Genomic DNA, 7,765 nt, shown 5'->3' with positions numbered 1-7,765 from the left:
TAGATGGATCCTCTTGGTTTTCTTCGTCAGAAATGGCCAAAGAACCTGATAGCGGTGCGGTATTGATACTTGGCTTCTTACTTGCAGGAGGCAATGGGAGCTTGTTACTATCGATCAAGTCTTGAATGGTTTCCTTTAGTCTCCAACAATTTTCTGTAGAATGACCCCTACCTTGGTGATATTTGCAATGTGCATTTGGGTTCCAGCTAGCCGTTCTCCTTTCGACAGGTGGGTCCCTAAATGGTCCAATAGGAGTTATAAGACCTTTTGCATGTAAGCGATCAAATGCGGTGTCATAACTCATACCAATAGGAGTATAATTCTTCCTAAATGATTTCTTTTGTCCTTGATTATTATTCATTGCCAAAACTTCGTTTAGAGGAAAAGTGCTAACATTATTTGAGTGGGTAGATTTGGATGAAGAAGGATTGTCGTTCTTCTTATTTTTCCAGCCACTGCTTGAGTTGTTATTAGCAGCTTTTTGTTTAGCAAGGTCATCTTCAATATTAATTCCAATATCATATACAGCTTTGAAAGTGTTTAAGTTGCTTTGGTACTTAAGGTGCTTAGAGTATTTTTCTTGGAGGTTCTTAATGAACATCCTAACGGATTCTTTTTCACTAGGCACTTCAACCATTTTTGCAGTAGTTTCCCTCCATTTATTAAAGAAGGAGGTGAAACCTTCATTTTCTTTTTGTTTTAGCATTTCTAATTCTCTATGATCGGTTTCAACTTGTATATTGCATTTATACCTTTCAATGAAAGCGCTCACAATGGATTCCCAACTAGAGGTCTTTTCTTTATCAAGTGAAAAGTACCACTATTGACATACAACTTCTAAGAATAATGAAAATACAGAATGAAATGTTTTTCTATCTATCCCCTTAATACTCATTAAAGTTTCAAAAGCTCTTAAATGAAAATAAGGATTGTCCATAGCCTTGAACTTAGGGATGTCATTGAGATTGAACTTTTGTGGGAGAAGGTCCTTATCCACCGAGACCCCTTGGGAGCTAATCTCTTGAAATCTAAAGTCGTTGGACAGTTTGCCCAAGCTTTCCTGGATTAGGTCCATTTGTTTTTGTTTTACAGGATTACTTATTTGCAGCGATAGGTTTTGCAACATTTCGGCCAAGTTGGCTACCTGTCTCTTGACTTCATTAAGTTCTTCTTGACTAGCCATTGCCTTCTTAGCTTTCCTTTTTCTACCGATTGGTTTGTCAAAAAGTAAGACTTGAACAAAAGTGTTGTCATTGATTAAACGCCCTTCCTTTCTTGACCACGCGCTGTAATTTAAACCATATTTGTTTTAATACTCGACTCTAATTGACTTGACTTTATGTTCTAAAGATTAAAAGAAAAAATGGGGTATATATTTTAAGGGAATTTAAAAAATTGGAGGATTAATATCCGACTTACCCCCCTAAAAAAAATGACGGAAAACACGCATTAAAGACTCTCTAAACATGGTCATAATGTGACAAACATGTTATGTGTGTGCTTTATGTGTATGTGAGTGACATGCTTTAACTGCTAGTGTATGACCAGGGGACTTTAAGTGCCTAAACTCAATTTAAGACTTAAACATGGTTTGTACCATTAACAAACTGATTAATCTGATTAGTAGACTGTTAATTAGACTCGTCGTGGTGACTCGAGCAAGAAAACTGGACTGCTAAAACGACAGAACTGTCGCCACCGTTTAGAGCCTGTCGCCAGACGACAAAATTGTCGCCGGGCGACAGACACTAGACTGCAGCGCCACAGTCTAAATTCATGTGCCATTGCTGGAACATTAATCTGGACTGTTTCCAGTAATTTCACTCTAAATGGACATGCCTAAAGTCATACTAAGTCAAATTGATTAATTTATTAGCCTTTAATTAATTCAAAATTAATTAATTAATTAGACAAAGTCCTTTTAGTCATTAGTCAATTTATTTAGTCTTAATCACAAGTCAAACAAATGGTTAACACACATATAATAAATACAAGCAAGGGTGCACAAGTAGTTCACATAGTCACAAGATGAGTTTGCAACCTAACCATGGCTCTAGTTCTCTAAAGTTCGAGGATATGGGTTAAGTCAAAAAGGTCCATGGTTAAGAATCCATATGCATTGCACACAAGCCTACCAGGAGGGTTGGAGCGAATGGACAGGATTTCGCGAGTTCGTGATGAAATCGAACTCGACTCCATGGTTTGGTGGATTCACAAACATTACACGTACCCAAATCTGAACTTTGCACATGATAGTGGGATATTCCATTGGGCAGGTGAAGCAGGAACCCCCAGAGGGTTATATCCATATGTAGAACACATATGGGTTCAGAAAAGTGAGAAAATGACTCAATCAATAAGCAAAATCGAGCCAACAACACTAGAAATGGTCAAACCAAGAAGGCAGACCCCTGGCTCGGTATTGGAAGAACTTGGCGCCAGACTACAGGGACTGTCGCCGTAAAAAAGCTTCTGTCGCCAAGCAACAGAAACTTTTTACGGGCGACAAGCCCTGTTTTCTAGACGCTAGTTCCTACATGCCTTGGCAAGTTTCTGTGTTCTTCGAATTTTCCAGATTTCGCATCATCTTTTCGATTCTAGTCATGAAAGATATTTCTCAAATTTCCTACGTGTAAAATTCCTATGGATTGACTCATGGGGTGCTCCCATGAGGACCTTTTAATGCATATGACAATAATGTTAATCAAATCACGCACATGAAATACTTAGAATTTTTCGAGTCTCATCCGCTCATTCTAAATAATTGCCAAAATTAAATAAATTTCAGGAATATAAATAGAAATCCTCCCCAGTGGAGTCGCCAAAAACTGTAGGGAATATTTCAAGCATTACGATAACCCCAAACTTGAACCCCACTGTGATCATACACTAAAGTACGGTGGCGTTCCGAAGGGAAAGACAAAGAGCAAAAAGAGTCGCCAACAAGTTTTAAGAACTTGTAAGCCCAAAAGACAATCCAAAAGGACCATCAACTACTCCATAAGGTCTTGAACCAAACAGGGTCCGGGGATGAGGGTGATGAGGGTACGAATCCAATCTACAAAAGAAAGGACCCGCCCTATAAAATAGGCCTCTACTTTGTTCTGCTCGTATTCATGTGCGCTTTTTGAATAACATGCAAACATTATATTAATCCTACCATGTTTATCTATGTTGGTTGAATATTAATGCACAAATAATACTATTATTGGCGATCACTTGACTTAAAATCACATTAGCCTAAACCAAATTAATAATTATCTTATTAAGCGTGATTTCAAGTACAAATTCCCTTTAACAATCATAAAAGGTGTGATCAAGCAATAACAATAAAATATAAAAATAAATATCAAGCAACATAATAATAAACAATAAATAATAATGATAATAGCATGATAAGGCATAATAAAGCTTAAATATAATAGCAAGATCCTAGGCATGATACTAACAAGATTAATAACAAATCCTAGCATGTCACTAAACAATAAAGATCAAAGCTTCAAACCTAACATGGTACTAACATGATATTAGAAATAATAAGAGGCAACCTAAACATGATACTAGAAAGCATAAAAAACATCCTAACATGATACTAGGAATCATAAAACAATAATAAGCATGCAATCTACATTGTGAAAGAAATAGGGAGAGAAAGAATAAGCTATATCGCTTAGAGGGAGAATAGAGAGAATTAAGGAAGAATTGAATGTGAATTGATGATTCTGAAATAGGGATTCGGACGCTATTCGGACGCTGTCGCCAGGAATCAACTCTGTCGCGACGCGACAACGTCTGTCGCGAGGCGACAGGGTCTGTCGCGCGGCGACAGATTTGTCGTTTGGCGACAACCTGTATTAGCTCGTTTTTCTTCACGCGGAATCCGATCTTTAATCAACTTGATCTACGGAATCCGTACAGAAGATAAAATATATATTTTTAAGATAACAAAACGACATTTTATTCCAAATAAAAATCTATTAAAGATAATTAATTATTAAATCTAATAATATTATAATTAAAAGGAACTTTCTAGAAACTTCTAGAAAACTATAATTAATCCTAATAATTTTAGGAATAATAATTAATATTGGGCCCTCCTCTAGATCATTGGGCCGTATTTAAATAATTAACCAGGCCCAGTTTAGTATTTTGGCCATAACTTCCTCAATATTCATCGGAATTGATCTTATAATATATCATTGGAAAGGTCTCTTCGAGCCCCATCCATCTACACTATTATTGGACCTTAATTATGGACCAAACTAAACTGGTTCGGCTATTTTCAAATAAATAAAGTCATTTTAAAAAACAGAGAGAAAAGAATTTAATTAAAACTAAACCGCAACACTTGACTTTCAAACCACTTTCACCTAATTCGATAATAACACAACGTGAAAGGCGTTCATCACTGGGTTTGGTTTTGGGGAGACACAAATGGGTGTCTACACCCTCCAATAGGTACTTATCGCACAAGAGGAAAGTGAAACCATCTTACCACAAACAATTGCTATCAAAAGGATTTACGCTACTTATCGAATTACTCAAGCTAATGCCAATCAATTCATGAAAAGAAAATAGAATTTTTTTTTTTTTTTTTTTTTTAGAAAATCACTTGTTTCACATTCTTGAATAAAAGTTCAAGATGACACTAAGACAACAAAGCCTAAAATGTCCAAAGCATAATAAAACTCTCCCCCACACTTAAAATTTGCAGTGTCCACAATGCAATAATAGTAGAGCATGATTAAATAAAGAGGGAAGCTAAGATACTCACAGAGTCTCAACAGAGTATGGAAGGGAGGGTGTAAAGGGTGTAACAACCCTTATGATTGCAGCCAAGCACCAATACCGACGTGTCACCATTCACCAGCCTTCAGAACAAAGTGCTTACTCAAAAGGGTCTTCAAGAATCAATGGAACACGGGAACAATGTCACATAAAAGTATCTCAATTAAGCCCAAAATCCATATAATCATATCCAGGCCATGCTTCTCGAAAATAATGTGATCTTCTTACGAGCTGTCATAATCGAGCTATTTCCAAGTGACGAGGAGTTCTTGAGTCGTCTGTAAGTTTATCTGTGCTTTGGTTCTCCCCTTTTTTATTACTTTACGAACCTTATGCCGCAATGTGGCTGCGGTGTAGCATCGTTGGCCGCGACCAGGTTGCGGACTAAACTGATTTTGATGCTCAAGAAGAATGTTGCCGCAACTAGGCTGCGTAGAAGATGAATTTGCCACAACCTGCTCGCGGACCATTCTGTCTATGTTGCTTGTGATGCTTTCTTGGTGAGTAGATGATCGTGGATGGCAACTTCAACCACCTGCAATCACATAGAAACACATACAAAAGCAAATAGATAGAGGGGGAAAGTTAAGGAAAAGCTAAAAAAAAAACAAAGAAAGAAACAAAACAAAACTACCTAACTCACTAATAAAACAAGAAATAAACAAAACTACTCTACTAATCTATTAAATTATATACCAATGCGGAACAAGTTAGAGCTCTGGGAAGCTTATCATATGTTCCTGCAAACATCTCAGAAAATAATAGATAGAAAAACATTACAGAAAGAATATATAGAATATTAAAGACTCTGTTAAAAATACAAAATGAAGAACAAGACTCAAAAGGCAAAGGAAAATTATTTACTACCTTAGACTCACTTGGAAAAACAAAAGAAATATTTCCATTAATTACATCCAAATGAGAATCCTTGTTCACAAAATTATCACGGATTGATGGAGGTGAAAAGACGAAAGAAGGGAGATGTAAAGGGGGAGAACAAGGGTAAAGACCAAGCTTTCTAGAGAAAGGAATATGAGGCTCAACAGACACCGTCTTGGATAAAGGCGCACTAATCTCTACTCTCTCAACCTTATAATCCTCGTTATCAAATTCACAAATTTCATCCCTAACTTCCTTCAAATTCTCACAATTTTCATCAAACCTCTCCTCTACATGGATTTCATTCTCATCATACCTTAAGCCATCATCATCATCATACATCAATTGACAATCAAGATATTGTTGAATAGAATTCAATTGGGCTTGTAAATTCTTTGATTGGTCAGTTAGTTGCTCCAAACTAGAGTTAACCTCGTCAATGAAATCTGCAAAAATAAACTTTAATCTTGACTCGGTTGTTTGAATTTCAATGTCCTTGTATATTTTAGCACTTTCTTCAACAAGAAGCTCTAATCTAGATTTAGATGCTTGAGGCTCATAAGAAAATTGAGAATCAAATGGAGAATATGAGTTATCACATTGATACTCGTATTGAGGAGAAGGGTCATAATAATTCTCATAAGCTTGATTATCATGGGCAAAATCATATGGGTTCCTACAAAAGTTTTAGGAATTTTGATAAGAAGCATCAAAATCAGAAACATGATAATCCCAAGCATTATAGCCATTATAATCTTGATAATAATTATTAGAATACTCACCATTGTATTGATTCCAATCCATGATCAAATGACAGAACGAACAAGGGACAAACAAACAAAAAGAAATTAAAAAAAAAAAAATTACAAACTCAAACTAATTAATTCTAAGCAAACCAAATCAATCCGTCACCTTCCCCGGCAACGGCGCCAAAAATTGGTAGGCGGTCGTACACCTACCAAAAATAATACCTAACTAAACCTCCTAATTATGTAGTAGGGTAAGTCAGGGTCGATCCCACAGAGAAGGTAGTATCAATATTGGTTCCTATGAATTAAAACTAGTCGAGTCAATCAAAATAGGGTTAAAAATATTATACTACTAAAGCAAGAAAATCAAATAATAAAAACATCTAGAATTAAGTATCACCACTAGCATAATCAATACAAGACAAATTCTTACCCCAATCAATTAATTATACGTTCACAAGGAAAGGTACGCCCTATAAAATACCAAAGATCTCTCCCGAGTTGTCAATGACTTCCCTAATCACAATCAAACCTACTTCCGTGGAATCATGTAAATTAAAGACATTAAGTTCGGCACCCTAACTTCCTAATAATCCGTTCTACCTACTTCCGTGGAGAATTTCATACCCTTAATTGATTTATTCAAATCCGTCAAAACCCAACTCCCGTTGCAATCAAAACAATGGAATAATAACAATACCAATTATCCCTAATCTAGTATTGGTATAAGCACAATCAATTAAGCATGAACAATATAAACAATTAATTGAGAATTTAAAAGAAAAAATCAAGTATCAATCATGGCTAGGGTTCAACCTAACCCTAGAAAATAAGACTAGAAATACATAATAAAAGTACAGTGAAAATAAGCAAAGAAGAAAATCATTAAAGAACAACTAACTAGTTGCTGCTCCTCGTTTTGCATCATGCGGCTACTCCCTTATTATCCCTAATAACAAGCTATATATAAGCAATGAGCCAAAGATAATATTAGAGTAGTTGAATACAATTAAAACTCCCGAGAAATCAAGCCCATACAAGCCCAATTTCGTGTACAAAGTACCAATCACGAGCAGGCCACAACCTGGTTGTGGCGCACCTCTTCTGGCCACAGGCGGGCTGTGGAATAGGCTGCCACACCACTCTTCTTCTTCTTTTTTATAATGTGCTTCCGCGGGTAGGCTGTGGAGAAAGGCATATGCCACACCTCGGTTGTGGAGTAGTTTATCCTTGTGTAATTTCCTTTTCTTTGTCATATTAAAACATCTCCAATACATAGCTCAACTCACACAATAGCTTATTCCTACAAAATAAAGAAAAAGATCCCGAGGAGAGCAATAACGAAATAT

This window comes from Chenopodium album, chromosome 12, assembly GCF_948465745.1.
Source record: "Chenopodium album chromosome 12, dcCheAlbu1.1, whole genome shotgun sequence".
NCBI lineage: Eukaryota > Viridiplantae > Streptophyta > Magnoliopsida > Caryophyllales > Amaranthaceae > Chenopodium > Chenopodium album.
Note: the sequence above shows the minus strand (reverse complement) of the source record.